Source organism: Polistes fuscatus, unplaced genomic scaffold (genome assembly GCF_010416935.1).
Source record: "Polistes fuscatus isolate 324 unplaced genomic scaffold, CU_Pfus_HIC Scaffold2, whole genome shotgun sequence".
NCBI lineage: Eukaryota > Metazoa > Arthropoda > Insecta > Hymenoptera > Vespidae > Polistes > Polistes fuscatus.
Window position 1 is genome coordinate 8281929 of NW_025113096.1, and position 8240 is coordinate 8290168.

At 31.1% G+C, this 8240-nt stretch overlaps 1 long non-coding RNA gene across 1 annotated transcript; it reads left to right on the forward strand.

Moving 5' to 3' along the window:
• Positions 1 to 223: 223 nt before the first annotated feature.
• LOC122516456 lies at positions 224 to 5074 on the forward strand. Its single transcript, XR_006303570.1, has 2 exons — positions 224 to 310; positions 4927 to 5074. It is a non-coding gene; the product is annotated as an uncharacterized LOC122516456 (long non-coding RNA).
• The last annotated feature ends 3166 nt before the right edge of the window (positions 5075 to 8240 follow it).

Below are 8240 nucleotides of genomic sequence, written 5' to 3' on the forward strand. Positions count from 1 at the left end.
CCAATATTTTCCCGAATATTATCGAACAGCTTTTCGTTAGAATATTTGTTCTCTTTTTTTTTTTTTATTTATTCTTTTTCTCTCCTTTTATACTGGAAAACAATTCATGTTTCTTCTTTCGATCAAATTTCAATGATTTTATTTTTCTTATACTCTCCATTTTTGCCTTTCTTTTTATCCTCGTGCGTGATCTTCCATGTTTACAACACGCTCTTCTCGAACGTCACGATGATATTTCTTTTTTAAAGTGTACCTAATGTGTATGTTTTCTTTTTTAACTCTCAACACGAAGAAAATCGAATTAACTGTGGTAAGATATTAACTATTTGAATTAAAAATAATATTTTTCAAATATATTTTTTTCTCGTACGAAATGATGTATGAATAAAATTATTATGTTGCATCGAGATATTTAATTAGAATTCATAGAGATTGATAAAGTACGTCGGTAAAAACAAAACTATAATTAATTAATTCAGTTTTTACATAAGTAAGTCAGGTTATTTCGCAATCCGATGTTTTTAAATCTGTTAGAAAAAAGAAAGATAAAACATACTCGTCCAATCGAGCACAATTATCTTCATTTCTTAACATGATTAATTTTATTTCGTAACCAAAGTAGTTGTAATGATTCCATAAATGTATTTCAATGCTTAAATGCTTCTATTAATATCTAACAAAATGATAATAATTAAAAAACATTACATTCCATTCCAGATAATTTTCTAAATTTAGCATTATTTTTTATTATTTTCAATATTTATTTATTTCGTCAATGATAATATACAGATTAATTCATCGTGCGATTCGAAATGATCTCGGTTATCGTATAGAACAAACATTCCAACGAATTTTTAATCAAAAGTTCCGTAACGATTTTCAGAAAGGCTATGTTCTTAGTCATAGCTGTTTGCAGGAGGGAAACCGGCTACGACTTTAATCAAGGACTCACTCTCAGCCCACGTTCCACATCTAACTTTCCGATCCCTAAACTCACCGTTTAAGCGACCCAAGAAAGTCGTAGCTCTTTCTCGAAAAAGCGTTGATAAAATTTCACGACGTTATAAACGATAATATTATTCCTTCCAATTTCTCGAAAGATTTGAATTTAAATTAAAAATTTTCTAGACTCGTCATTTTTGGATATACATATTAAACATTTTCTTTCTTTTAAGATTACAGTTATTAACAAATAAATGTTAATTTTCCAAGAGATACATAATTTCAATCAAAATATTCTAATCACTTACCAGATAATATTTCCTTTCACTTATATAAACTTTCTTTTTAACATTAAAATTTTTAACAAATCAATTTTAATTTTTTAATAGATAGAAAATTTAGATAAAAATATTTTAATCACTTAACAAATAAAATTTGTCTTTCATTTGCGTAACTTTCTTTCTAATAACTATGTTGCAACGTTCCATTATTTTTGAAAATCATCATTAATTATATTTAATCATTATAAAGATTGTAATTATATCAAAAAGGTGACGACAAGTAGTATGAATTCGGTGATAGAAAATAGGAAAGCTAAGTCGCTAGTCTTTCTAGATCCTTTATTTATTTTTTTTTTTTCAAGCAAGTTATTAGTTAATGCGCACTGACAGGAGCTATAGTATGAATCGATAGGTGAATGGACAAGATGTAGCATGACGCGACAAAGCATTGGATGATCGATGTTGTATCCATGTTGTCTAATAGTCAAGAAGTAAAGCTACCGTAGTTCCTGTAAGAATTAACCAGGAACTACTAATCGTTTTTATACGCAAAAACGTTTTACATATTTCTTATGCAACATTACAACTTGTTAATTGGTTTAAGAAAGTTTGCAAAAGAATAATCGGGTATTAATCATTTGATTAAATCGATCATCTTTTTCGAAGAGATTTTCAAATATACAGGATGTTAAATTTCATTTGTTTGTTTTTTTATTTGATAATTGTTACCAATAGAATGAATATGGGTTGTAAACAACGACTTATCAGAAAATAATAGCCTGATTTATTTCATATCTTTTTTTTTTTTGACCATCTTCATATGTCCAATAAGCACTCGATCTCCTAATCATTTTGTTACTCGATCAGTTACTCGAATTTGCTTGAGTATTTATATCATATTTGAACTTGCCTTTAAAGATTCGATTAGTTTTTCGAATTTTTATGTGACTTGTTTTATTTAGATTCTTTACTTGCTATATTAACGTTCGCGTAGTTAGCTTGTTATCATTGAGAGCATGATATAGGTTTTAAATTCATTTACAAAATTGATGAGAAGAATAAGTTCAAGATGTTAGCCATTAGCCTAGGATAGACTAAAATTTTTCTATATTCGGGTTATACTTAAGTAACGCTCTCTCTCTCTTGATCTAAAGGAATAAGCAAGGTTTCCAAAAGTAGAGAATTAGCTCAAAAACAAAAAAAAAACGACGAAGCAAAGAATCATCGAAAACTGTGAAAATTCAAATAAATAAAATAAACGCGTATAAAATTTAATTATTTACAATAGGAAAGGTTCGTTATTTTGTACGAATTCCATAATTCAAAAATTTCATTTGATCAAATAAATTATACGAAATAGAATATTGAGAAATATATTTTAACGAGCATAGCCGTTTATTTGTGATTTCTCTAACTAAATAAAATATTTTATCTTATTGCATTTAATAAAGTAGGCCGATAATAAATATTCATGAAAATGAAAGAATCGTCGGGTGATGCCATAAGTACGAATATTATTATAAAGAATCGTTAGAAAGTCTGAATGTTATTATATGAGTATATCATTCATTCGTTTGAAACGAAATAACGGGCGTTTTCCGTCGCGAAATTTATCTCTTTTCGCTTCTATTCACAGGAACTCGCACGCGCTGTAATTTCACGAGTCTTGTATAGCGTTGAATTAATATACCAACTATCATAAACTAACACGTTTCCGCGAGAAGTGACGTCATTTGATGTCATACGTAAATGGGTAGGAGAGAGTCAGTCGGTGATGATGAGCCCTTGTTAATCTCTTATGTTCCGTTTAGTTGATATCAACTGATTCCCACAATCGCTTGAACTCCGTTTCAAAATATCATTCATATCTAATAATTTTTATTATTGATTTGAAGCTATGAAATTTAATCAATAATCAACCTATCGTAGTTTAAATTTAATATATTTAGTTAGTATATTAAAATTCAGACTATTGTTACAATCTAAATCATACTTTTAGTTTTCTACGTGTTTAAATCCGAATAAATAATTATTGTTTATTTGAAAGTTTATTATACATTGAAAGTACACTTTTTTTATTATACAAACGTTCAACACATAATACTTTTATTACAAAAGCTTATACGTAGACGTCAACTAAGGAATTAATTGCAAAACAGTACGGTATTGGACTTTAAAACGGTTCATTTGTCTAATTAAAGATTTTTAAGAATTTACTTTTTTCGGCACAACATAGCAAATTATTCAATCAACTTCATTTGAAGAAAACAATAATAATTTAATTTACAGTATTCTATCAAATGTAAATACAAATGTGGGATTGGAATAAATTTAGAAGCAAAAGACGTTAAAATTTGAATATTTAAGAGTAATCAAGTATAAGTAAAATTGTTGTTCAGCTAGGTAAAGGCATAAGAAATAATTTCCTTAATTATTGTAGAATAAATATAGAAGTAAGAAACGTTGAAATACGAATATTCAAGAACAATCGAGTATAAGTAAAATTGTTTTTCTATTAGGCAGAAGTATAAGAAATGTCTTCCTTTATTATGGTAGAATAAATATAGAAGCGAGAAACGTTGAAATGAGAATGTTCAAGAACGATCTAGTATAAGTAAAAAGTTGTTTTTCGGTTAGGGAATAAGAGAGTATGTGTGTATAGATGTGCTTAGCGTGGATGTGGGGAAGACAAAAGGAAGAAAGGATATAAGGTGAGAAAATGTACAGGGGAGGAAGAGTCTACGATCGTATTAAGAGTAAAGAGTATTAACGAGTTTGACGAGTGTAAAGAGTCTACGAGCATATGAAGAGAAAAGATTTTGACGAGTGAGATTAACGAGTGTGTGAAAGAGTATCGACGAGTATCAGAGTTAAAAGAGTAGAGTAAGAGCTGAAAGAGTAAAATCAGAGTTAGAAGAATAGAGTAAGAACTAAAAGAGTAGAGTAAAAGTTGCAAGAGTAAAACACCAAAATCAGAGTAAAGAGTAATTTCAGAGTATCTGTAGGGTTAAAAAACTATTTCCTACACAAATTATCACGAAATTAATTCAAGAACGCCACTATCTTTGCACTATTTTACAATTCGAATTTATGTATTTATTAACTATTTCTTATTGTCACTCGTTTAAAAATAACAATGTTAAAACGTAGTTAGAGATGTTCCAACAGAAATAGAAATCTTTCGTAGATATTAGGTTACGGTCAGGAAGAAAAAAGCATGCCCCCCATCGTTATTTTGTAACGGCAATAAATCACGAAAACTGACCTGATACTATACCCCTAACTTTCTATTTTTTTCTGTTCTTGCTCTTTTCCTTTTCTTTCTTTTACGGATATTCGACCAGGTAAGCTCGTAAAAATCACAGATAATGCTGTTCGTTCGTTCTTTCTTTCATTCGAGACCTTGGTTTCAGGGATCGACTTGGGTGATATTTTCAAATTCTTTGACTTGCTTGAAAGAACAAATTTTTCTTCCCCTTTTCATCTCACAACAATAATAAAATATACTTAAGTCGTATAAATCAATTGCATTCCAGACGAATAATCAAACTCGATGCACACAGTTCGAGTAATATTTTTATTTATTTATTTTACAGACTAAGTTAATTAAATGACTGTAATGGATTAATATAAAAACAAACAAATATATACACGCGAACAATTTACGCTTGGATGCTGAGTCGTTGTTTGGATTTCATTTTAGGAGCGAATAAAATGGTCCACCGAATTGTGAAGAGGAATGAGAACAAGAGAGAGAGAATGAAAATGGGGGAGAAAGAAGGGAGAAGAAGATGGACAGAGAGAAGCAAAGAAACGAAAAGCAACGGACGAACGAGAGATGAACGGATACAGGATGAAAAGAGAAGGACGAAGAAAGATACCGGCTGGCAAGCAGATGGTAGCCTCGTTTATTGGTTTACTCGTCGGCTCGCTGCCCCTACGGCCATGAAACGAGACTTTAGAACGAATGTCGTTTCTCTTTGTAGCAGAGAGAACGACCCGACGACCTTCGATTCGATGGAAATCAATGTAAATGATATTTTCAAATTACATTTTCTTCTTTACACGCCAACGTAAGATTTAAGATTTGTCTATTTTTTATCTAAATCGTTAGAAAACAATCATCTAATAATTATGTATTATTGGAATTATGTATATAATTATGTATATATTGTATTTCATGTAAAATTAATGTAAGAATTTTTGTGTCTCTCTAGAAAACAGGTAGGACAAGAATGTATTCGGTGACTGGATGAAGCAAGAAACTTTCGATGTAGATCGCATCTTCTTACCATCAATGCATTCATTGGGCGTTCATTCAAGAAGTACGTAAGTCATGTTGCGGGATGCATTATATCCGTTAGATGTACACTGCTCAAAGTTGACGATCTCACGATATTGCTTCATAATGTACTTATATTTTAATATTATTCATGCAAATGAATCATTGATAACATTATTACTTCTACATGCTACTTACAAAAAAAAAAACAATAACTACTTAATATAATTTTCTTAAGATCATATTTAACTTCGTAAAGAAATAAATTATTTCTCCTAAGATAATATATTGAATTTCTAACAACTAAGAACTTCTGAGTTATGTAATAACTAATAAGGAGTCTAAAGTAGTCGATAGAAACTTCAAGGTAATTAATACTATACATTTTTGATCATAATCTCTCTCCAGGGTGCAATTTCTACTCGCTTTTCCAAACTCTATATAAGCTGGCTTCCAGTTTCATGCTCGAGCAGTAGAAAAGTTTGAGCGTGAGCCGTGAAACGATCCTAATACGTAAAATTATGTGTGCAGGGGCGACGGGGAGACGAGGAGGAGGATGATAGTGGTGGAATATAGTAGCTGACATTAACTGAGGGTGTATGTGTCTATATGTCTGTAAGAGAAAGAGGGAGATAGAAGTATACGCACAGATATATAGACGCAGCCATCAAATAATGGCGTCGTGGGGGCGGATAGCAGTTGCCCGGTCGATAGGAGGAAGGCCCTTGACCTGCAAAACTCCGACTGCCTTCCCACCATCGGCGTCGTTTTAACGACAACCCTCGCTCATTGGCTCTTGTAGACTTCTCCCTAGGGAAAGAATCGTGATTCACCTGCTTTTTTGGTAAGTATACCGACAACTACGTTCGCTCGTCTGCGATCGAACAGAGGGTTCATGTTTAATTTATCAGCAAATAATTTTCGATTATTTGGAAATAAAGATTCATTGAGGTTGATCGTAAATGTCTTAAGAAACCATCGAAAAGTTGATTGGATTTTTACTAGGAGTCCGCAAAATTCTTGAAGTGAAGTCCAATCAGATGTCGGTAGTATCGACGAATCACATAGAAACGCGCGAATTTCAAAATTAATTAAATAAAAAAGTTTGCTTATACAAGTTGTATTTTAACAAGATTGAATAAACAACAAATAGTAGAAAATATAAAATTTTTAATAAATTATATATAATTGGTATCTATTTCCGACTGTAAATTTTAAAGAATTTGTGTGTTTAGAAATGTAATATTGACCGCTGTTCAAGACCAACAGTCAAAGCCCAAGGGAGCTTAAGTCACGTTAATCCTCATAAATACTCGAGGGCGGTTCCAAATAGATTAACACTGTAGCCCCGAATGTAGTTTGGTATTTTAAGATAGATTATCTCTGTTGAAGCTAACAATAGCGCTTAAAGAAAATATTGTGACAAGAAAAACCTTGCCGATAGATCTTTTGAAAGTAATACTCTATTGTATACTCTCTTCAAGGATTATATCAACCAATTAAGATATTCAACTGATTAGATATTCCAATGACTTGCGTATTATGATTATTCTTATTTAAGATTAACAATCGATTTCTCAGGAAGATCTTAAAGTACCTCTCAATAGGAACAAGTTTTTTTCTCGCCGATAAGAATTGACAAGAAAGTTTCATTTGCGATATCGATACATTCATCTACCTATTGCGATGATACTGACTATATATTAATTTCAGGTGAACGAACGGAAGACAAGATATGACCAAGTGACCTGGAAGTGCAAGGTGCGTTACAGCACGGTATATAAAACGAGCCGTTGAGAAGAAAGAGAAAAGAAAAGAACACGATGGAGAAGCCGACCTTGCTAAGATCAGCTGTGTCATCCTTGGGCCGTTAACGCTCAGGTGGTTTCGATCTCAGGGCCGAGCATCAATCATCATTGGTAGTGCAAGGCGTGATGTGATTATTGTCACTAAGATACTCTACTACGATATAACAATCACGAAAGTGTGCCACGTGACATAACAGAGTTTATCTTTAACGGTGAATCTTAAGCATCAAATAAAACAGACCTAATGTTCTAGCCTGCCATTATGTTTTATTCATTGTGGTAGGTCAGTACACGTGAGTTTCTTTTAAGCATTAGACGTTTAAAAAAATATTATGGAATTGGAATCTATGGAATTTAGTTCTTCCTTTATATGTTACTTATATTATTTACTTTTATTAATATTTTCTTATACTTGCTTTAATAATTGTTTTTCGGTTATATAACAATATTGATATTACTTTTGTTTTTTAGGTCCAATCTATGCTGTTCAGAAAAAATGAGTGAATGAATTTATTAAGTTAATAGAAGGAAAGCATAAAATGGGTCAAATTTCGTGTATCTAGATACAAAATTTCCCAGAATTTTAATATGTAGAATAATCACAAAATTATTAGAGATATTAGAAGTAAAAAGGAAACTTGAGACTTTAATACAAATTCAAAATGCTCTATTTTACATTTGAAAACACTAAATTGGCATTTTTAAGAAAAACATATTCTTAGTAGCCAACGGTTTCATACTATAAATTAATATAATTTCAATTTTTGTCAATAACGTAAATATCAAAAAATGAAAGGATAAAAAAAAGATAATGCAAAAGTGCTTACGTGTAAAATGGCCGATTAATAGGCCATTATAAGGCAATTAAGTTATCTCAAACAGTACAATACGTTTTCCAGTACATTAACAGCAAAGATATTCTCGAAG